The 23,483-nt window shown below is 38.1% G+C and overlaps 1 protein-coding gene across 5 annotated transcripts in view; it reads right to left on the bottom strand.

The window, feature by feature from the left end:
• Positions 1-2,896, bottom strand: part of GULP1 (GULP PTB domain containing engulfment adaptor 1) — a 157,707-nt gene extending 154,811 nt beyond the window's left edge. For 3 of the 5 annotated variants that reach the window (XM_082056929.1, XM_082056930.1, XM_082056926.1), the window contains exon 1: positions 2,788-2,896. The gene's annotated coding sequence lies outside the window, so the exon portion shown is untranslated. Of the gene's footprint in view, positions 1-2,558; positions 2,626-2,787 lie in introns of those variants that run through there. The other 2 variants (XM_082056928.1, XM_082056927.1) reach the window with 2 other exon arrangements.
• Between the last annotated feature and the right edge of the window lie 20,587 nt (positions 2,897-23,483).

A 23,483-nucleotide genomic window follows, 5' to 3' on the forward strand; every position in this document is an offset into this window, starting at 1 on the left:
AACAGATATGTCAGCACTTCATGGGTAAGGTAGCTCATTTTTTGTTCTCTTCCAAGTTACATTAGTCCCCCAGTTCAAGCTGAAGTTGCCCTTCAATTATTTCATGTGGTAGTACTAATGATTTTCTTATAACACATTCAAGTAATATGCTATTGAGGGACTATCTCAAGAGAAAAAGTAACTCTATAATCGTAACGCAAATGCCAGTTTATAGTATTTGACCTCTCAAGTTCTTCATGTAAGTCTTTTATGATTTTTAGAGCATCTAGTAGTATTAACAAATGTTGTATGAACACATCCACACAGACACACTGCTAGTGAACTATGAGATGCAACCTTGTCTACAGGCAAAAGACTAAAAATTATTTAAATGAGCTTGTAAAGGAAATTCTGAAACATCACATCAGGTGAACATTTTGCACAGCAGTAGATGCACGATCTTTGAACTCTCAAAAGATTACAAAGTTGTTGCCAAAGACTAAGGAAGTAGTACTAATCACTAGTTCACGTCACATCCACTCTCATTATCTGCTCTTATTAACTACATCTTCCTCCTTTTTGGTCCTTGAGAATCAGTTTTGTATGTTCCCCTTTGTGATCTAAAATGCTTTACACAGAACATCATAGTATCAGGAGTTCACTGTTGCAATCTAGCATTTTATTTTTCCTGGCATCAAAGTAATTTCAATTTCTGTACTCATCACTGACAGGACATGCCCAACGCCAGCCAGATCATGTTTAAGACTGTCATCCTTATTTTTAAGGCAACCTGATTTGTACATGTTCTGCTTATGTCCAGTCTCTTTGCACAGATATCCCTGCCACTGTAGCTCTGTTAAAAGCACAAACCAAACTGCTCCCTTGCATCCTTTGACAATGTGCTGTAATTCCTAGGCGCTTAATCCATACATCACTCATTCTATCCAACCTCTTCCTCTAAATATATGCCTTTAAGGAGGCCTATAATCCATACGCATCCTTACACTTAAAAATAAAATGCATACCAAAACACATAAGGCTGATAATCGTGAAACTGTTGCCCTTTTCCCCCACTATTTTGTTGTTTTTTTTCCCTGAGTACACATGGATAATCTCCAAATATCAGAGGTCGTCCCTGACATACTACTACAAAACAAATCAATCAAGCAAAACTGTAATTATGAGGCAAACTTTTCTGTTCATTTTCAAATTGCCATAAAAATAGAAGCTTCATCTTCAAAGAGATTTTTTTTCTCTCCTCGGGTAAACTATTTTATCTTATTTTTATTATCATCGTAAGTGGCAGAGGTTTGACACTCTAAAGTACTGCTTATGACTACAACAACTGAAAGGCAGGATTAAAGTTATAAGTTAGTCTAGCACACAGGGACAGAAAATCACAGAAAAGATAAAAGTATTTCTAAGAGGACAGGTCCATAGTTATTCACATAAAATGCAAAAGTGGATGCTTATTTATATTTACACTCAGTAGACCCCATATATGGTTAAAACATTTTACATGTTTCTACGCACACTCAAAGCGCCTTCATAATCACTTTCATGTATGGCTTAGTTACATCCACATAAAGATGACTTTTTAAAAACTTGCAACTGCAATGCAATTGTAGGTACTGAAAAATTAAAAAGCGAGAGCTCCATGGTATTTAAATTAGAAAAGTAATGACTGTCTTAAGTCCAAAAAGGACACCAGAAATTTAGTTCTTTGGAAGGGGGGCAAACTCCTTTGTATGAAGAAAACAATTAACCTTTATGAGCCTTTGATTGACCTTCGGTGCCTTGCAATAAACGACAAGGATGGTGAAATTAAATGAGCAAGACGCTTTTCTATATTCCTCCAGAGAACTCTCCTACAACTTTCAGACCCCCTTAAACTGAAAATTTCCCCCTCAATCTCCCTCACCCGACCTCAAGCCAGCGGCTGCATTCCTCGCTCAGATTTCAGTTTTCTACGGACACGATGATGCGAACAAGCACTCCCGTACTCCACCCTCCCTGCTCCCGGGCGCTCCGCGGAGTTAAAATTAACTTGGTGGTGGTTTGGATTTGTGTACGAGCGGCAGATCCTCCCTTAAACATCACTGTGCGTTCAGCAGCCCCAGCGGCGGGCTGGGCTGCCGCCGAGGAGCCCTCAGAGGAAAAACAAAACCCCGTCTCCAATAAAGGCTTTACTGTACTTGCTGAGAACAAAAAAAAAAAAAAAAAAGGAAAGCCGCTTGATCATTTTCAGCTAGTCGACATTCAAAGAACCCTAAATCACGGCATATCGCATGTCTAAAATTCCTAAGTCTTTGCGGTTTTGAAGTTCGAGGAGAAAACCACTGCCAGCTGCGCCCACGGCAAGTTTCGCACCGCGCCGTTAGACTGTGTGGCACCGGCGCTCAGGGACGCCCCGCAGGTGAGACCCGCAGAACGGACAAGACGCGACAGGCGGGCGAGCCCGCTCCACCGCCTGCCTCGCTCCGCTCGCCCCGCGAACAAGCCCCGTTACTCACACCGACTCCCCGCAGGCTGCCCGGCCCCGCGCCCTCCGCCCGCCCCACCCCACGGTGCCGGCTCACCCGCCGCCTGCGAAGTTCACGGCCAAGGGCAGCGGCTGTGCGGCTCAGCCCAGGCAGCGCTGCCGCCGCCGCGATCAACAGGCGCCCAGACCTCCCGCCGTACCGCGGCGGCTTCACCCTACCCCGGTTGCCCTCGTCCCCGGGAGGGGCGGTGAGGACCCCTCCGCCCAGCAAACTGCCCCGGGGGCCGGGACCCGCGCCGCCCTTCAGCGAGGGGAGTGCCGCGTACCTGCCGAGGTGATGGAGGCCGTCCCGCCGCGCCGGCACACGGCGCCCGCTCCGGCCCGGTCTCGCCTCAGCCGCGGAGAAAGTTTCCTGACGTCAGCGCGGGCGGGCGGGGGACCCCGCCTGCCTGCCGGGCTCGCTGCCCGCCGGGCTGGGCCGCCGCTGCTCCCGGGCTCCCCCTGCCTCCCGCCGCCCGACACGGAGCAGATTTGGAGGCGGCATCGCCGGCACCTCGCGGCGGCAGACGGGGCGTGCGCCGCGGCGCTCTGCAGGGGGCGCTCTCGCGGCCACGCGCGAGGGGCGGCCGTGGAGGCCCCGCGGGCTCTGGCGCGAGGCGGGCGCGGCTGTGAGGTCACAGAGCGCCCTCGTGACGCCATCGCTGCCGGTAGCGTCACGCCCGCTAAAGGCTGCCCGGGCCTGGCTGCTGCCCACTAATGCCCGGGCCTCCGAGGGGCGCGACGGGACCTGGGATGTGTCCCTGCCCCGGGGCCGGCCCAGGGAGGGTGGGGGCTGGTTCAGTCGTCTGACCCTTGAGCAGGGGCTGGGGAATAAGGGGTGACTGGGGCAGCAGGCGAGCCCCTCAGCCAAAGGCCCAGGTCTGGTGGCTGCTCGGTCAGCACAGAGCTCACAGTCAGTGGGAGCCCCAGGCCCCTCAGGGCGGTGCGGAGCCCAAGGGTGCGCACACCACGCCCAGCACCACAGCCTGGGGGAATTAAACTGGGCCTTGAGGAAAGTCTGGCTAAGTCAAAAAGTGGGAGGAAAAACATCATGAAGAGTCGGCATTAGTTGAGAAAGTGGGGAATGCAAGTTACTAGCTCCGCATTCCTCAAGGAAACACCACTTGGGGGAAAAAAACAAAAAAAAAAAAGTGTTGCTTCCACATGTTTGGGGTAAATCTACAGTGTAGATTATACAATTAAAAACTACAATAGTAGTTTTTTGGTAGGGTACAGAAAGGTAACTTCATTCTGACTCTGAAGATACTGTGTGGCATACAGTCTGAATTAAAATGTCTTTTAGAAAACAGAACAGATTTAGATATTTTTATGACAGTCACGGGAAATGCAAGTTAGGGAAAAACTTATTCCCTGTAGAAAGGCAAGGAATTCATGTATGCAATATTTCTTTTATTCCTGGTGGCCTTCTGCCATGATACTGCCAGTGAGAGGACATGTAGTGCCTTTGGAAAGGCAGGAGACTCATCTGCAGTTCCTGTGCCTGATGTTTTTCACAGCACAGTGAAAGATGCCTTTCATTTCTCATTAATCAATAGACAAACCTCAAGAACAGCCATTTAGAGAGCAGAACAAAACATGCCACTGAAATCAAAGCAAAGGTGGTTCGTCTGCAGTAGATGTTTTCTTTTTTAACGGCAACATGGAAAACAGTTCAGGATAGCAATTTACGGTTATAAGTGGAAAGATCATGACAGAAAAAAAAACATTAAGAGCAGAAGTCAAGAGGAGGCAGCTTCTTAAATCAGCAAGCTCGAGATAATTACATGCATATATGTGAATTATGTAAAAAGTTAATTAGTGTGGCTGCCTCTTCCATTCACTACTAAACTAAAAAAACCCTCCAAAATACATACACAAACCCAAAGCAAATTAATAGTAATTTTGTCTGTTCTAGAGATTACTATAAAGCTTCTGAAATGTTCTATCAGTTCATTCTCTCTCGCAAAGGAAACAAATGCTAGGTTCTTACAGGGTTTCAAAGTTATTATCATTGTATGGTAAGATGTGACTGTGGTAGAATAATAACAGCCGAATTCCCAAAGATAAATAGACAGAAGTGAAATTCTGAGAAAGAAGGATAATGGGAAACAGTTTTGAGAAGTTGTATGGGAATTATATTCTAAGTAACAACACAGTCAGGAATTGTTTTCAGCATCCAGAAATTAAATCTTAAATATTCTTAAAAACAAAACAAACAAAACCAAACAAAACCAAACAAACAAACAAACAAACAAAAAACCACACCCCTAATAAATCTGTCTTTACTGCAATATTAAGACAGTTGAAGGAATGTCCGATAGAATCTGAGTAAAACACTCTTATTTCATTCACAGCTGATCCATGAGTGGTCAATACGCAAATAAGCTTTTTTTTCCCCCTGCTCTTGTTACTGACAGCTATTCCTGTACGCACTTCTGCAGCATCTTGTTGAAGCTGACAACTGCATTGCGTTCATCTCCTAAGCCATTTGTACCTGTCAAGAACAGTGACAGGAACGATGGGAAGAGAGGTAATCTATGAATTCCATGCAATCATGGAAGAAAAACAATAGTAAATTGCTACCAAGAACCTTGTTTTTCAGTAGTTTCTCAAAAATAAGAGCCCATACAAATCTAGTCTATCACAAGTTTGAATTGTTAATTATGTTAAACATTTGGACTCTGGATGCCTGTTTTTCAAGTAACAAGGCAGTTCATATGCTGCTTTCTTAGGTAAAACTATCACTCATTTCAGTGTCAGGAAGCATTTTTATGTATTTGACATTTCATAACACACATCCAAATTGGCCTTTGTTGCATGTAGTAAACAAGTACTCAAACTTGTTCAGTAAATGTACTGTGTTTTTTTTTTTTTTTTTTGTTTTTTTTTTTTTTTATTAGACAAGCTCAGCTGCAGCCTGGTTACTAGATAGAGTCTCAAAGTTGTGATCTACCTATCAAAAATGTATATATATTTCTTTGTAAAGTTACAGACTCCCTTACCTGGTTTGTGTTTTCCAGAACTAAACCTCAGTAGAATTTTGCTAAAACCCTGAAAAAGGCTGGTACTTCAGTCACAGCAGCAGAGCACAAACTAGACAAAAAGAAAACATTTTTGCTATCAAAATATGTATTATCTTCAGTTTTTCAAAGGTAAAGTAAGCAAGTAAAATTAAGGGCAGTTAAAATACCTTTTTGGTACCATAGTGGATTCTTCATCAGAGAAAATTAAAAATAAAATGTGATCCAGGAGTGCTTTTTTTAGGTTTTCTGAAGTACTGTTTGATGAAGTTAGGGTAGATTTTGTCCAAAATAAAGTTATATCATTTTAAATGCAGTAAAAAAGTAGGTTTGGAATATATTACCCCAGGAAAGGACATTTTTCAAAATCCCTTCTGCATGCAAATTTTTTTCCTTAAATACAGTAAGACATCTTACAATACAAGAGAAATACTCAGTGCATAGGAACCTTCATATTTCTTCAGAGATGTATTTTTGGCATAATCTGTATTGCAATGCTTAAATAAAAGGAATGTAGAGCAAACCTATTTTTTTTTACTTAAATTTGATGCATATTATTTGAAGGGAATAGAAGAAAATGCGATTTCTTTCTTCTGCTGTCACTTTTTTTCCATCAACAGTGACAACTCAGGGGTGGAATGAGAACAGTGCTTAAGAAAAGTAGAGCAAAAATATGTGAACTCTAGCATGAGTTCTGTATTATTAATTGGTGTGATTCAGGAAAAGACTAGGAGCAAAAAGAATGAAACAGTGTCTCCCTCTGTAGTCTAGGTCCCCCAAACCTGAAATGGAAAAAAATGTGGAGTCAATAGTGGGGCTGTTGCTCTTGAGGGTTGCAGAGAAGTTGAGCAAAGACCCAGGAACACAAGAAATGAAAAGAGCATACTCAAGAGATAACAGTAACACATTTGTAAACACATGCTTTCACCTTGGCTCCTTACATGAACCAATTTGTTTTATTGTTCTCATGAGGTTATAAATGTCAGTCATGTAAACAGCTGGTGAAGACTGAGTGGAGATAATTGAGGATGAGCAAGAGCAATGGAATTACTATTCACTTAGATCCGGAGCTATGCTAAGATCAAAGAGTAAATATTAATCACTTAGTCTGATTTACCAGAAAATAGTTACTAGAAGGAACAAAGATTAAAGGTTGCACCGATTACAAAACCAGAGAAGTTTCACCTGCCTACTGAGCCATCTCTCCTCTCTCATAAACCAGAAGTTTTCTAGGACTACTTTGTGGGGAAGTTAAATAAATTAAAAAAAAAAAAAAGCAATTCCCATTCAATGTTTCTTCTGATGAAACCCTGCTAGAGAAAGTTTCACTCTTAAAATAATATTTCAATATTGTCATGGTGGTATAATGTACATCGCCATTTTAAATTTTCCTTACTTTGCCAGAGAACTGTAAATTGCCATATTGTAAACAAAAATCGCATCCCCACAGTGATCTCAGGAGCATGTAAAAAAACTCTGAATTTCAGTCAAGGGAAGGGCATAATTAGCAATGTGATCACTTTCTGTATTGGAGATGGCAAAGCCCAAGAGGACCTGGGTACCCAGACAATTAGTTGCCTTATCTTCTACAAACTTAACCAACAAGTACAAATGTAACTGTTGGGCAGATCATCAGAGCATACGCTGGTCTCTTGAAGGCAACTATATAACACCATGTTACCTGAATTTTCACTTTTGTTTAACGGTTGACCAAAAACTGTTTTGAGAAAGGATTTACTGAGAACACATGACAGTCTTGTATACATGAGAAATTCTGATATGGATCAAACTGGGAGAGAGGGAAGAACATGAGAAAAAGGTTGTGATTCAAAGATATGAAGGGTTATTTACTCAAAATCACAATATTTCTGGTGTTCCTCTTGTGTCCCCTTTTATGAAAGGATTCTTGCTAAGTATTTGATTTTGGTTTTCCTCATTATTATGTGTTTTTTTTCTTCCTATACCACCATTTTTGAAACCACTTATCTCCATTGTGGGTTATTAATACTACCAAAATCATGGCATTTCTTGCTTGCTTACTCATTTTTCATAGAAAAGACATGTTTTTTATGGAAGTTCTACACTGTAAATATTGTTATATACATCCTCAGTCCTGGAATATACGTGTCTGTAAAGCAGAAAGTGCCACTAATCTCTTCCAGTGGCCGTTCCACCTTAACAATCCTCAGTAAATTCCAGACAATACTTTTATCTTTTTAGGTAAAACAATGGATTAAGCATCACTTTGGAGTTTGGGATTGATAGTTGCCAGATTCTGGTGCAGAATTCTTCAGAGCTGGCATAAACAGGAACCTTTGAGCAAGGAGAACAGAACACCACCTTTTAATTAAAAACAAACTCCTGAGTTAGCATCTGCAAATAGAGACTTTGAACTGACTTGTTCAGATATTTGAATTAACTTCCATGTTTCCTCTAAGCTTCTTAGGAACTCGAATCACAGGAGTGAGAAATGAAATACAGATTTATTTCTTATTTGACAATTGATATATGTGATTTATGAACACATTCATAAGCCTTAAGTGCTTCCACCGAACACAAGTTCACACGTTTCTGTAGCTACCAGACCATGAGGCTTTTCTGTTATTCTCTGCCAAACATTTCAAGCTCAGACTTTTTTCCATTTTCTTGGTAGATATCTCACATCATTATTACTGGGTTTGTCCTTTCATAGTAATCCTTCTTTTTTATTCGCTACAGTAAAAAACAGCTCAGCCTGTAGACAGCTTGTAAATGAGCTTTGATGTTGCAGGTAAAATTCAGCTCTTGTCTAAAAGGCAATAGTGCATTCTATAAAATAAAGTAACAGATGCAAAGAACTCGTACAATCTGGAGAACATTAAAATGTCTAAAATCCACCTATGACTGATACCATACTGAACTCTCTCAAGTAAATACAGTGTCTAACAGGCTTCCCCTTACCCGCTGCAGTTAGCATTGGTGTTAAAGTTCTGTGCATGACAATGATGCTTTTCATGAAAACATCTCCCAGAATTTGGGCCATACGTGGGACTATCTCTGAAATAGGTATTGGTTAAAACTACTCTGAAACCAGTCAGGCAAAAAGCCCAGCTGAGCTTTCAAAAGAAATGCCATATTGAGTGCATTTTAATTTTATACGCAATTCCACGGCATACAATACTTTACCAGAAAGTTCAAAAATTGCTATTGATGAAGCAGCACTTTAATACTGTGATAAAAACTAATTCCAGGTGAACCCTAACTCTATCCAGAACTCCTACATCCCCCCAGTGACTATTTAACATTCAGCACGTCTCAAAATGGAGCCTAAGCATTCCTTTGAAAGTAATAACTGTTCTAATGTGTGATGGTTGATGCTATTATTATATTATTCTCAAAAAAAAGTCATGAGTGCGAGTTCATTGAATAAAGAGCAAACAGTTCACAGAACTATGCTAGTGCAACACATTGCTGGGCAAAACATACGAATATATTATAGCTGTATCAAAGACAACAGGTGTTTGTTTTTCTGGGTGCTGGACCTTATAGCCTCCCTTCGAATAAGAACATGAAGGGAGAAAACTTAACTTTGTTCAACTTTGATACTGATAATGACATTAGTAATGACTAATCAGTCATCAGCCTTCTGTAATAAGGTATTTCTCCAACCCCAGCTATTTCTTGCCAGTTAATGCCTGGCAAGCAAATTTATTTTTGCTAGCTAGTATTTCCTGATATCAGCTCACAGATTGATCCTTACAGCCAAGTAATACATACTTTCACACTGTCACACATGTGGGTGAAGGGAATTTCTGCTATTCGTTGCTTATTTAGATATGTACCTCTGGGTAGCCCATCCTATCCATGTCGATAAACAAGAAAGAAAATGTCATATTTGTTCTATCAAACTAAAGATAGTCTCAATTGCAAATCTGTGAGGAAAGTGACTAAAGAAAACATCAAAACAATAAAATGCCCATCTGCTATCAATCTTCTTTCCTGCCTGTCAGTTAAAATTTCTAAGGCATGTCTTAGCTGTGGAAACGAAATGAGCAATTCAGCATTACGTTTCCCTTCCTTTATTCCCCACCGAATAAGCAGGATCACCCTCTAAGTTAGTGTGACAAAAAGGGAAACTACAATTAATGCCAAGTTAAGATGAAGACAACACTCTCTAAACATAAATGTTTTTTATAAGAATTGTACAGACTCTCTGTCAGTTGTGCATACTTCTTAGCAATCCCAAAGTCAGTGTGCAGTTTTCATAGAGACCATACACAAAATACACAAAGATGACTGGAATTTGGCATTTAAAGTATTTTCTCCTAAATTGTTTTTTTCCGCTACTCTAACAGCCTTCCCATATTTCCCAAAGAAATTCCAAATAGTTTTTCTTACTTAATATATTTATCTTTTCCTTGGATAGATTTTGTTCTACTGACATTTCATTATCTTTTTCTGGAGGAGGGCTGTCCCACTTTGCACTCACTGCTGTGTGTTTTCTGCCCTAATGTTTGGATGATACGCAGCAGTTGGGTGGCTCTGGGTGACTCTCTGCTTTCCTCCCCACTCCCATGGTTCAGGTTTTAGTAATACGAGGGAACACCTCAGGGGTGTCTCCACTGATTGAGATGAATGCAACGTGAGACTGCAGTCCTAAAGACATAATATTTTTAATTTACTGCTGAAACTTTCCTAATTTTTATCTCTACTCTATAAAAATGTCAGCTCTGAAGCTAATCTTACTACTAAATAAAGGAAGTAAGCAAATATTTTCAGCAGTCTACAAATACTTACATGTTGCTATTGCCACATCTTGCAAGAACCAGCAGCTCCTTCTGTCATGACAACCCAGCCATACTTTATTTGTAACAATCTTCTTAAAGCCAAACATGTCAATACATGTGCTTTTTGCTCTAATTACCCATATCACTCTAAAATTTCTTCTGGTACTCCCTACAGGTAAAGAGCTCTCTGCTCTCCTGCCCAGCTTCTTACTCCTTCCATGAATCATCTTGAACTTCCTACTCCATGTACCATAAGCCCCCTAGTCCCAGTAAACCGTTCCACTTCCTAGTAAGTGGAACCATCCTTCCCTACTTAAAAAAATATTCTTCCAAAAGTCATTTTTCATGTTGTGCCTAAGAGAACATGAAGAAGCTCAGCTAATCTACCTAAACTTAGAATTTTTGTTCTTGTTGTATTGTAACCTCCTTAGTTCACCCTGAAGGAAGACATCCTTTCAGAGCCTTTCAGCTTTTAACTTTTAGAATGGCAAAGCTTTTGATATGCATCATACACTGATGTACCAATATGGGAAGTAATTTTACATTAGTATGTGGCTGATATTAACAATACAAAGGAATAATGATCATGGAAATACCTCCTGCCATCCCACTGTGATCTCTCTTCTCTACCTTAATAAAGCTAAAGGATGTCTGCTAGGGCAATACAATCATATTCACCAATGTCAGCAGATAAAATTAACTTCCCTAGAAGTATATTTTCTTAATATTTGCTCCTAGAGTATTTTTCTATAATAATTTCTCTCTGCTTCTGTCTCTAACTTAAAATAATTTTGACTCATTCCTTTTGTGTCAATGAGTTTTATATAACTTGGTTTTCTTTTGTTCATTTAATATCTAAGTTTTGCCAAGTGTTCATCTGAGAACAGCTCTGTATCTTTTCCCTTTAGCTTGTTGCTGCTCACTTTTTTAAATGATCACAAGTTCTTCTACTTATTTTAGTCCCTGTTCTTCTATTAGGTATCATTAAGTACTGATCCTTCTTTTGTTAGTCCTTTCTGATATCTTGTTTGTTTGGGGTTCCCCCCCAGTCTTGTGCTTACACAACACAATACGACTTTTAAGTGTCCAGCACTGCACAGACCTAATCTCTGGGTGAAGATTATGGCACCAAACAGTTTCACGCACTGTCAGACGACAAGAAGTAATAGAGACAAAAAGACATCTGTCACTCAATACATATTTATTCCATGCAGACATATATACACACTTCTTAGTTTGCTGGGGAAGACTAGCACATGCTCAACATCATGCCTGAGTTAAAACAGTAGAGACACAGGTTGGAATTTTGCTGAGCAAGTGTTGTGGTGGAAGAGCTCACTCACCTGGTTCTTAAGTTAAACTTTTCAGCTCACCTCCCCAGCTTTACAAGTATCATAGGTTTGTCCAAAAAAATAAAATTCCTTTTGACTGGCAGCCTCAAGTAGCTTCTGGACTATCAAACCTCCTTGTGTTCTCTGCTCATACAGATGAACATGATGAGCACTACCAGTTTCCATTTTCTCTGTGTCTGAAGGGCACAAGATGGAGGCCTTTTTTATTTAAACTGCAACAGAAGAGAACTGCAACTACTTGACAACCAACATACCAAGCAGTAAACATACAGCACAGATTAAACATGTCGCTATGAGATGAATGCCAACTCAATGGTTACAGCACACATCTGCCTCTAATCTATATTGCTCATTAGCTGGAAATGTTGCACACTTGGGACTAGTTATAGTAAATAATGCTGAAATAGATACCACATGGATACAGTTTTCTTCTATTAATGTGAGAACTGAAAGGAAACAAAACAAAGTGAAACACCTCCAGTAAAGGCTGCTTGGCTGTAATCTACATTTTGCACAAAGGGTCAAAGAAAATTATGCAATTCCTACAATAATTTCCAATTGCAAAAACATTTTAAAGAATTACTGCCCTTCTTCACCCTTAAAGACTTGTTCTCTTACCTTTAATGATGCTGAGCTGTTTGTGTGCCATCTTTACAAGTTTACATACAGATTTTCTGCATTGAAGAGAAACAATTAGAAATACAGGCTTCTTTTTTTTCTTTCTCAGTGACCTATTTGGGGTCTTAAAAATTGATTAGGAAAACTGAAGAGAGCAAACTACAACTGGGAGAGACTGAGGGAAAGGCAAGAAACAAACTGATTGCAGGAGCTGCTTAAATCAGCTGTAGATTGACAGAAATCAGAGGGTGGAATTGCATTGTACAGTGGGATATTTATTTTCTTCTTTCACAAAACGGAAATTACTTCAGTTTGGGCATTACCCTTGGTCTAACCAATACCACCCTTTGGTCACAAGATGCCTAAGGAATGTAGGTTTGCCTTCTCTACATGAAATGAACAATTTTCTTAATATTAGTTTCAGTCTCAATGATACAAGTTGTTCTATTCAAACAAGTGGGAGTTAGAAGATTGTTTTTAGAACCATGAAGAGCTCTTTCTAACAACTTCTGCCTTTGTCCTTTTCAGACAAAAATCTCCTCTAATCACTAATACAACATTTTGGAGCATTTAATTCCTGTCTCCTTAGAATTACTGTTTGTTAGTGTACACACACAGTTACATTTATTTTAGAGAACTTGTAGCATGTAAATTTTACTTTAAAAGCCAATTTTAACAGTCTTTATAAACTTCTAAAAAACCCAGCAAGCACATACTGTTACTTCAAAAGAATTATTCAGCATCTCCGAACATGTAAAATTCCAAAGAAATGTTTGGGACTTCAGTCTTGAACTTCTTGCTCAGAACAAATGCACATCAACGAAGAAATGGTAAAATTAGGTACCTAAAATTCTTGCATTCTGTAGAAATACAGCAAGAGTTAACTAACCAGATTAACTCCACCATTAACTTGTGTAGGGATTTGAAAATTAATTACTTTGATTTTAAAAACCCCAAAGACAAAAAACAAAACTCTGCAAAACACATAAAGATCTGGGGAGCCAATAAGCAAAAAGTAACAAACCCAAAAATCCTTGCTCTTCATGAAATAGGAGCAGAAAGTAAATCAAAAGCCTTTTCTTTCTGCAGCTTGTTGCTGTGTTTGGTTGCACTCTTGGAGTCTGAAATCTGTTTATACTGTATACTAGCAAACAGAGTAAAGAAAACCTCTTGCCTTTATTCACAGCTGATTAGGATAAAAATGAAAACAAAAGACTAAAACAGTGCAGCCAGCAATAAATGGAGTCTAGCAACTCCACATATCCATGAGCTTAGTGTGGACAGACAGGAATTCTTGTTGAAGTATTTATATTAAAAAACAGAACAGAGAAGACTCTGAAAAAAAAAAAAGAAACTTGTAGGAAGAGAAAATAATGACCAGCTGGGGTAATAGATGACCCAAAGAAGGGAGGAGACAGTAAAACCAACTGGATTTACATGCTGTGGGACATACTTTACTTATGGTTTATGCATTGAGTATTTGCTGTCAGAGCTTACTAGAGAAGACGTCTGAACTTCAACAGCAAAATGAATTGATGTTTCCCTCCCTAACAATCATTTTCCATCTCGTTTTTCAAAAAAAAAAAAGTATTTGAGATGAGAACCTGGGAACATTAACCTACCAGAGTTAAGTGACATACCTTAATAGTTTTCCATGTACTAATCTTGATTTTTATACTGTACCCAAACATAGTTGTTAGGCTTTATTATTGCAAGCTGGGTTCTGAAATCAGATACTGAAAAGACCCAAAAGATCACTTGGCCTGTACCCTGCTATTTCATTATTCTTTCTCACATTTGTTTCTCCTACCTTATGTAGTCCAAGTTTTTGAAATTGTGACCTTACAAAATAATAGAAAAGGAGAGCAAGAAATAAGAGATATTACAGGTTAGTATGATTTTCACAAGAAAGAAAAAATGATACTATTGTATGTGAAGCTAAATCTTCTATGTACTTTTATATGAGAGCTTTATAAGTATGCATCACATATCACTGCATCTGTCTCTTCATCGTGAATCTTGCTATGTATGCTACACTGTTCCAAAGAACATTCAGTTGTTAAATGTTTAGGCATTTTAAAATGCATTCATAAAGGCACAGCTATTTTTGCAGTCTTATTACAGTTTCATTGTTTTGGAGACATCTTCAGCTTCAATACAATTGGGAGTGTTCTTTTGCAATTTTATTAAAGAGGAAGGATGGTTGATTAATGTCTCCTTATTGAAATCAACACCAGCTGGATTTTATGTCCCAGTTGTAATGCATAAAAGCGGTATGTGTTCAGCATATGAGCAGCAGAACAGAGAGGTTCTGTTGCCTGTATGTTTTTCTTATGTAGCAAAGAAAAAAGGTATTATAAAAATAATAATAGGGGTAAAGGGAACAGGACAAAGGGTGGCTTTAAAGATTTCACTTTGAAGAAAGGTAACATCAACAGCAAGCAAAGATACTGCTTAGGTCTGTGTATTCATTTCCAAAAGAAACTTTTAACATTTAACCAAAGTATGGCAAAACAGACACAAAGTGCACAGAATCAAAAGTTTAAACAGCTGTTTTCAGAAAGAGGAGATTTACTTTGCAAAAAATTTTTGTTAGGAAAAAAAAGTAAAAATTCCAAAATAAAGATGAACACAGCTGCAAGTCAGCAGTTGAAGTTACAGGTGCTTTGATGTCCTTGGTTAGGAAACATTAACAATTACATCTAGAAAAGAAAAAAAGCCTGTATTGGTGCCCATGGATGGATAAGACCTTTTCAAACTGGTTCGTTGTATCAAACAACTGTAGTCTTCCAGCCAGTTCTGTTTAGGAACAACTGACATAAACAGAATTAGGATCATTCTGCTAAAAAATCCAACCAACCAAACAAACAAAAAATCAAAACAAAACCAACAAAACACGAACTGTTCAAAACATGAGCCTGAAAAAATATGTATTTCCTCCTTGAAGTGCAGTTTGCACATTTAGAAAATAAGATTAAATTATTTTATCAAAATAGGTGATCATTAATTTATCTCCCTGCTGCCCCATATAACTTGGTTTGCATTTAAACAAAAGAAACAGCGAGGTGTTTGATAATCTTCTGTGCAAGGATACTCCTGCTCAGAGCAAAAAAAGGCAAGATTGCATAATTTTCCCTTTTTTTTTTTTTTAATTCATAGCACATATAAATACATAGGAAAGGAAGTAGTAACAGAGCCATTTGGTAGGAAAAAATATCCAGCTGTCATATATTTTAAATGATTTGTAGTGTTTAGAAGTTGATAGACTCAGTTGAAGTGGGTTTTTAATTGAGCTTGCTGTTTAATACTAATTACTTCTAAGAGCCAGAAAAGTTAACTGCTATAGGATGATGATCTATGAGACCAAATGTGACTTAAGACTACAGCTAACAGTGAATTGACTACTAGTAGTCCATCGCATTACCTTAGTAGTTGTTATTAACTAGGACAAAATGTATTGCTAGACATGGATTCCCATTACAACTCTGAATTTGATTTTGTGTCCTGCAACAAACTTTAGATAATGGGAGCGTTGGTCAGATCGGTGTTCAATGGTGGGGTAACAGAGAAGAATCCTTAGCAGAGTAAAATCTAAGCACAGTGAGGAGTAAAGGTCTTTGGATATTCAGCTGAATGTATTGAAAGCACTACAGATTGGATAAGGGGATGCTAGAAACATCCGGCTGTTCTCCACGAACATGTGCATGACTACCCAAATACAAGTTGCTCTGGAGCTTTTTGCACTTGATTTAGGATTAGAACTAAAATAAGTCCACTGAAAGTCCCAATAATGTGAAAAACAGGGCATTGGTGGAATAAAATTATGAATTTTGCCTCTCTATAAAACCTAGTGATCAATTTATGCTAATAGAAAAGTTTTCCTCTGCATTTAAAAAGTGATCAAGTAAGCAGCGATCAGAAAGTTGTGTGCATTTTTCACTGTTCAAATACTGCAAGATTAAGTTAATGCAAAAGAACTTTGGCCCTTAATTTTGTTGGCAGCCGCAATGAATCCTGAAAGTAATATTTTTAGAAGTACACTGATTGGAGTTTATTCTTAATACCAGATATGTTTGAAGACTGAAAACAAAACAACCTCACCTTCCCAGTCCTATGCAAGGTAAATAATATAAAGCACACTATTTGAAAAACCTTTAAAAGCTGGTTAAAATAAACTTGAATAAACAAGAAAAATCCAAGTTGTGTGTGGGCCATTTCCATAGGGATTCAACCATTTTCTTTTAGAGCAAATTCTTTGTGAAAAATAACCTAATTAAAAAGAAATATTAATATATTATCTGTGCAATTCATCTGATCACCTGGTTATATGGTATAAATAAAGATTCTATAACTTTATAATAATGTAAGAAGAAAAGTGCATTTTATTTGAGTGTCCTGACTATCAAAACAGATACAGTAGGTTGTTTTTCCTCTTTTACAAAATGGAAACCAGGTAAAAACCTTGCCTTAAGGGGGGCCTAGGGAAAAAATGCCTGCAGAAAAACGTCTCTCTCCTTTCCAGCTTGGCAACAGGAGAAAGTCAGTGCATTTAATGGTATTAGAATCTACTGCTTCACCTCAGAGTGCAAAACATCTTAAAATACCTCAGAAGGTCCAAAGCACAAATGAGGTCATGGCCCTTTTCAGGACACAGTTGCAGAATAAACTTGATATTTCTTGAAAGCCAACTGCACCATGGATAAACTCTAACTGGAATTATACACTTCACTTCAATGGAGACATGTCCTGTTAATTTGCCTACAAAATGCATTCACTATTATGCATTTCTTAAAGTATGTCTTCTTATTTTTCCTGAACTTCATGCAAATACAAGGCTATGTATTGATTGCAGATTATCATTCTGCAGGCTGCACAGTATGTCTTAATATTTTATCATTTCAATGATTCACTTCTTAGTGTCCTAGTCTTAAAATAGTATTTTCTTTTCCTACTGCTCAAATTATGTTAACCAGTTGCAGTGCTAGCACAACTTCCAGAGATCAAGAAATGGGGAATGAGAGATAAAGTTTACAAGTTCTGATACACACCATTAAAAGATTGAATATATTTGTGAGATGCAGATATGCAAAAATATGTCCCACATTAATCTGATCATTTCTAATAATTTCTTAGGCCAATAACTCTATCAAACAAATTAATTCAAAAAAGTGGAAGTCCTATTGCAGTCATTTCCAAAATGCACACAGCAAATATTATCAGGAGTTAAAATACTGATTTCTTTCTTACCTAAACTCCTTTTCAAGCCCATGTTGCTTGTTTTTAAGTCACTGGCTGTTGTTACACCACTATGATAGGAAGTCCTCCGAGAAACCAAGTACAGTGGAGTGCAGGTGAGCTCTCCAGAAGCAGTTCAGCAGGATGATGGGGTGGTACCAGGAGAGCAGAAGATAAGCAAGTTGGATTATCTGCTCAGTGAACCTGCCTGCAGATGTACTTCACAGCCTTTTCTGACTTGTTTGGGCCTTTACTAGGGAAGGTTCATATTCCATATCATGTCGGTAATCTACTGAAAACCTGAAGAATGACAGTTGTACTGGATAATCACTTGCCTTCTGTCTAGGCACAAGAACTGAAGCAGTCTACATGGTGTCAAAGAAGTGAAAACCTTGCATATACAATGGCTGTCATTAACTTGATTTATACATGGAAACAAAACCCTTCATCTGTTTATTCTGGATGGAAGTACCATCTCCCACCTGCTAATCAATTTGTATACAAATCGTTTACCTGTCTCTGGGAGCTGGCAGAACACTGTCATTACAAATTCACAGCAAAGAGGGAGCAAGCCTTTTTACAGATAATTACTAAGCTACTGTTGCACCTTGCTGTGAGTTAACCTCATTAGCCTCTCAAGGGTAGTCTTAAATGGCACATGACACCAAAACAAGAGAGTTCCCATACTTCTCCTAAATTTATCTCACCTCATATCTAATCTGATGATAGAAAAATAAAACCCATCAATCAGGCATGATACAACAATAAGGAACTGGTGTCTGGATAATGTGATTTTTCTACATCACTAAGTTCTTAATGGGAAAAAAAAAATCTTATTCTTCTGCCTACTTACACACTGGAGAAGAGACTTGATATGGTAGTTCAACATGTGGACTGTTTCTACTCATTTAGCACATAAACAAAGAGAGCTTATATATTGATGGATATTGTGCTGTCATGCAGTAATCTAAATTATGTTTGCTATTCATGGGTGGAACTGTTGCTTGTAGTACTGCATCCTCTTCCGGCAAGCAACATTTGAAGTCAATAAAATGCTTCCTTCCCAGATATTATGGACCTGTCCCTTTTGGAACAAGCATTAGACTTGTTCAGATCTTTCTATCCCAGCAGAAAGAGAAAGCCTATGTCCACAACAATGTATTGCCTTAATAAATTCCAAGGAAAATATTCGTGCCTCTGTATCCTGTCTAATATTCCCTGATATAGCAAGTTGTGGTTTGGATTTTTTCCCCATTGCTTGGCATATGTTATTGTACTGGACTGTGAAAAGTAAAGGTTATTGTAGAGCAGAGATGGAATAGCTCTGCTTCAGTGCACAACTGGGCTAAATACAGATAATTTTTTCTGGGTATAGGCATGATCCCTGCTCAGATTTCTGAACTTAGTTCTGTACAACCTGAAGCAAATGGAGATGGGAGTAAATTTTTGATTATTTATTTTATTTTTATAAAATGAATGAACCAGCTGGGAAAGATGCCAAAATATTTTTTCTTTAAACCTGAAACAAACCAACCCCGTACTCCTCCCTGCTCTCCAGGTTGTTTTTCTAGACAGCTGTAATCCCAAGCAAGAGCCCAAGGGGAAAATGCTGAGGGACTTTCAGAAGATCAGTCAAACTGCCATTGTGTTGTAGTTCCCAAATGAATCTGAGTTTTTTTTCAGAATATCAGAGTACATCAAGATACCTTGTAAACAACACCCAGATCATGGACTGGAGCGAAGGGGAAAAGTACAACTAACTACAGAGAGAAATAGATATTTTCCCTAGGGCAGATTTTTCTTATAGAAATAGTCACTTTTCCTTTTGTCTCTTGAAAAAATTCATACATATGGTATGAAGAAATAAAGGGCAGATGTCTTTGATAATTCTTCTGTGGAAGGAAATGATAGAATTTCAATATTAAAACAGAACTGCTAGCTACTTGATAATGGATTCAGAAGTGTCTAAATTCGCTTTACTCAAAGTTTTTCAGACAATGGAATATGCTAGCTAACTCAGTCAAAATACAGATATTGTTTACTTGCATGTGGTCATCTCAAGGCACTTTATTACAACAGCTTTCTCTTTTTTTAAGTAGAAGAGAAAGGGGTGTTGTTTGTTTCAGTTCATTTTTTTTTTCCAGTTGTTATTGTCCTTCCTGAAGGAAAACTTCTCCTTGAAGAGCTTATAAAAAACACATGGTGAAGGAAGGTAGTTCGAAGAAACATATTTCTCATATTACATCTTTCGTAGACTGTCAAGGAGACCTTGATACCCAACTCTAGTCGGTCTAGAAAGAAAACACAGACTGAAAAGCAGAGCTGCTTGCAGGAATGTGACTGGACACTCGCATTTGGACATAGTTATTTTGTCTTCTAAGCACGACAGCTCTTTTTCAAACTGTAATATTTCGCTGAAGGAAACATATTCATCACTGCCCACATGCCTCATTTAATATTTTTGCTAGAAGAGCCTGATCTGTGCTCTCTTTGCTTTTGTACATTATCAGCCACTCACACTGCTGCTAAATTACAAGTAGTTTGGATAAAATACTATGTGAGTAGAATAAGTTTTGAAACATGATATATCATATGGATATCATATGCCATCTCCTCGGTCCATTTTCTTGCCTTGTGGTTAAAGTCACAGCTTTTCCTGTACCTGAGGTTTCTCCCATCTGTCTCCTCAAACGTTTGTTTTAGTGGAGCTTATAACAGCTAGACAGTATTTTCAGTCTTGTGAAATTTGGTTAGAACTGGCCCAAGGTTCAAATAAGGAGGAAAGGAGAAGGTGGGAGAACTGGAAAAGGTCAAAAGATGAAGATTCCTTAGATAATTAGCCTTAATCCAACTGAAGCTACAAACATCTTATTAACTTGATTCAGATTGTAAACTATTTTGCTTGCATGTGAGAAGTCATTCTTTTCAAAACAGTATGAAAAATAAGTTAGCAGTGCTATACCTTTTTCCTGGAATGATTAAATTTCCCTTGGGCCAATTCCTGATCCCAGCAGGATTAAGTGAACCATATACTGAGAACTCAGGGAATAAGTACTAGAAGACCCCCTTTGCTCCCTGATAACAGCCATTAATTGTACCAATTCATACAGAGATAAACTGTGACTCAACCAACTCCTGTGACACCTCTGGCTTTGCCTTAAAATTATAACTGGCACAGACACCGCTGTTTAAGAGCTCCTCCCCAAATCATTGCTAACCCAATCAGCCTGCCCCAGTTACTACACCTTCCATTATGTGCTGGTAACTAAACAGTTTTTATCCACTCATTTTTTATCACTCCATTTATCCACTCATCAGTATTCCTCTTCCTCTGGGAGGCTCTAAACTGTTCCCTCTATTTTATTTTTTCCTTTGTGATTGCTGGGAGGCAGGATTTTTTACTCCCTAATTCATAAGAAGTGTTTTTATAGAATATTGTGCTCTCTGATTAATAACTTGGATTGATGTCTGGCTACCTGATGTCATGTTGAAAAGAGTCTCTAGCTGCAGGTTATTCCTTCTTCTTGAAGAATCCAGATGATAAACATCACTTTTATGTTTGCTATTCCAAACTACTCCCTAGCATCAGCTCTTTGTTATTACTGGTAAACTTTTCCAACACTTTAACAAAGTCTTCATCAAGTCTGTGCATACACTTTAAAAGTATCTCTAGAAAACTGAAAAAGTGCAGAATGTAGTTCCACAGTAATTTATTTCTAGTCCAATAACTTAAAGAGTGTACAGTAGAGAGCTGTGACATTTTGCAGTCATAAGTATCAATTCAAGATACAAGGAAAGGCCTAATTGGAACTGACATTTTTACTTACACAGGGAGAAAGTCATATCCATTCTTTCTTGCAAAATAAATTATTTCCAAATATTTTATATGAATTTGAGTATATTAGCCCCAGAATGAATTCTAGAAACCAAACTTTTTAGCTTCATTTGTCAAGCTGTGACTGCAATTTGTGAGAGTACAGGGTTTTCATTGCTTTAGAAAACTGAAAAATCTACAAAGTTTAATTTTGTTACATATATTCTGTATTCAGAAAGAGTAGCTGAAGTAAACAAATAGAAACTTGGCATGATTTGGGGGGCTGTTTTATGATATGTGATGGCACTCATTCTAAAAATGAAAATACTAGAGGAGTTTTAGTTTTAGAATATTGTACCCTGCCAAAATGTTGCAGAACTGAAAGGAATCTGCCAGAGAAAACTAAAAGACAGATTTAGTACCTGCTCTCCTTTGTCCTCATACACTGTTAAACTACAGAGATTCTGACTGTTGCTAAGACAGCAAACCCTCTTTCTCCTTCACAATATAACCTCACTGCAGTGGGCAGTAAGTGTTACAGAGGATATTCCCATTGAACTCCTTTCTTGCTAGCTCAAAATACATGAAAAGAATTATTCACCAGCAACAATGAGAATAAGACACACACTACAACATCAAGGAAGTTGAAATGGAAAGCTTCAGCCTTAAAGGTTGCGTTCAGACAGCAGGGTGATGTATGAAAACTCGATATAAACACCTAGGGACTAGAACAACTTGTAAACTAGTTACGCTTTCTGACTTTTTCACCTTTCTTTACAGAAATGTTGTTCTTTAGACCTACAACAGAAATCTGCAAAAAATGTTTTCCTCAACTTATGTTCAATTAATGGACATATTAGCTTGGATAGAATGAGTGCTGTTGGGGGAAGACAAAACATGAAGAACATAGAGTGCGGTGTTTTTCCACAATGCAATGTGAAATGAAATGCTTTTCACACACCGAAAGTACATCCAGTTCACAGAGCACTAACTGCTATGCCCTCTGCTCCATTATTTTTCACCTGTGTATACGGCTCTTACATGGAAGTAAAAACACAGAGCTCTTTCCTGCTTTGGTTTTGTTCCTATGAAAACAAAAATCCCTCTTTTTCCTCCCTGGAATGTTGCCATATTGTGTTTCAGGGTAAAAGTACAGATTTTTCAACTTCATCTCAGACCATAGAATTCCCGCAAAACTGAGGAAAAAGTTAGAACAGTTTTGAATACTTTCATACAATGTTTAAATCTATACAATTTTAATTGCAAAATAATAACTGCATAACAACTTATTTAGATTTGGGTTGTAAATTTTTTAATAGCTTACTGCAAGGTTGCATTATAAATATGTTACGAAAGTACAATCCTTTTCCACTTCAATTTGCTTTATTGACTGCTATAGGTCATTGCAAGGAAGCCAAGTAATGCAAAGGAATTAAACTGTTTTCTTTTTGTTTAAAATAGCTTAAGAAAATAATTTTGTAAATAATTAGCTTATTCTTTTGCCTTCATTTTGTAAGACATGCAAAGAAACATATTCTAGTCTTCAAAAGAAGGAAAACACTGCAAAGAAAATTATTTAAGTAGTATTCAGAATGACATGTGTATCACAAAGTCAAGGAAATTCAAATGGAAAGGTACAGATTCTTAAACCATGGCCTATGAACACCCAATTCAAATATTTCATTAGGCTTTATACAAGGACAATGATTGTCTCATAACACCCCAAGCTACAAGTCAGAATTGCTAAATGTAACATGTTCCACTACACAAAGATAATTAGGAAGGCACATTGTCCTGTGTAAATGATTTCTTGCTCTTCTGAGTTCAGTACAACATTCATGGCTTTTGTCTTATTGCTTTTGTTCATGTTGGATAAAATGGCCATCAGAACAACAGATATTCATAGCATACAACTCCAGTAGACTGAGGTCTTTCTTGCACACCACAGCTTCAGGTAGTGTAAAGACCAGGCTTTAGATACCTTCTTTCCTCCTCTTCTAACTTAATAGCTTTATTGGTTTTAGAATTACAGGAAGTTACACATGCTTTCTCAATAAGAGTATTGCTTGGCTTTTATTCCTTAAAGTTGGACAATTTTACATAGCAGAGATTATGAAGAATCAGCAAATAAATCTGATTACCTTAAAAGAATAATCAGACAGCTAGAGATAAACATAT

The sequence above is a fragment of the Streptopelia decaocto genome (genome assembly GCF_964273445.1).
Source record: "Streptopelia decaocto genome assembly, chromosome: 6".
Lineage (NCBI taxonomy): Eukaryota > Metazoa > Chordata > Aves > Columbiformes > Columbidae > Streptopelia > Streptopelia decaocto.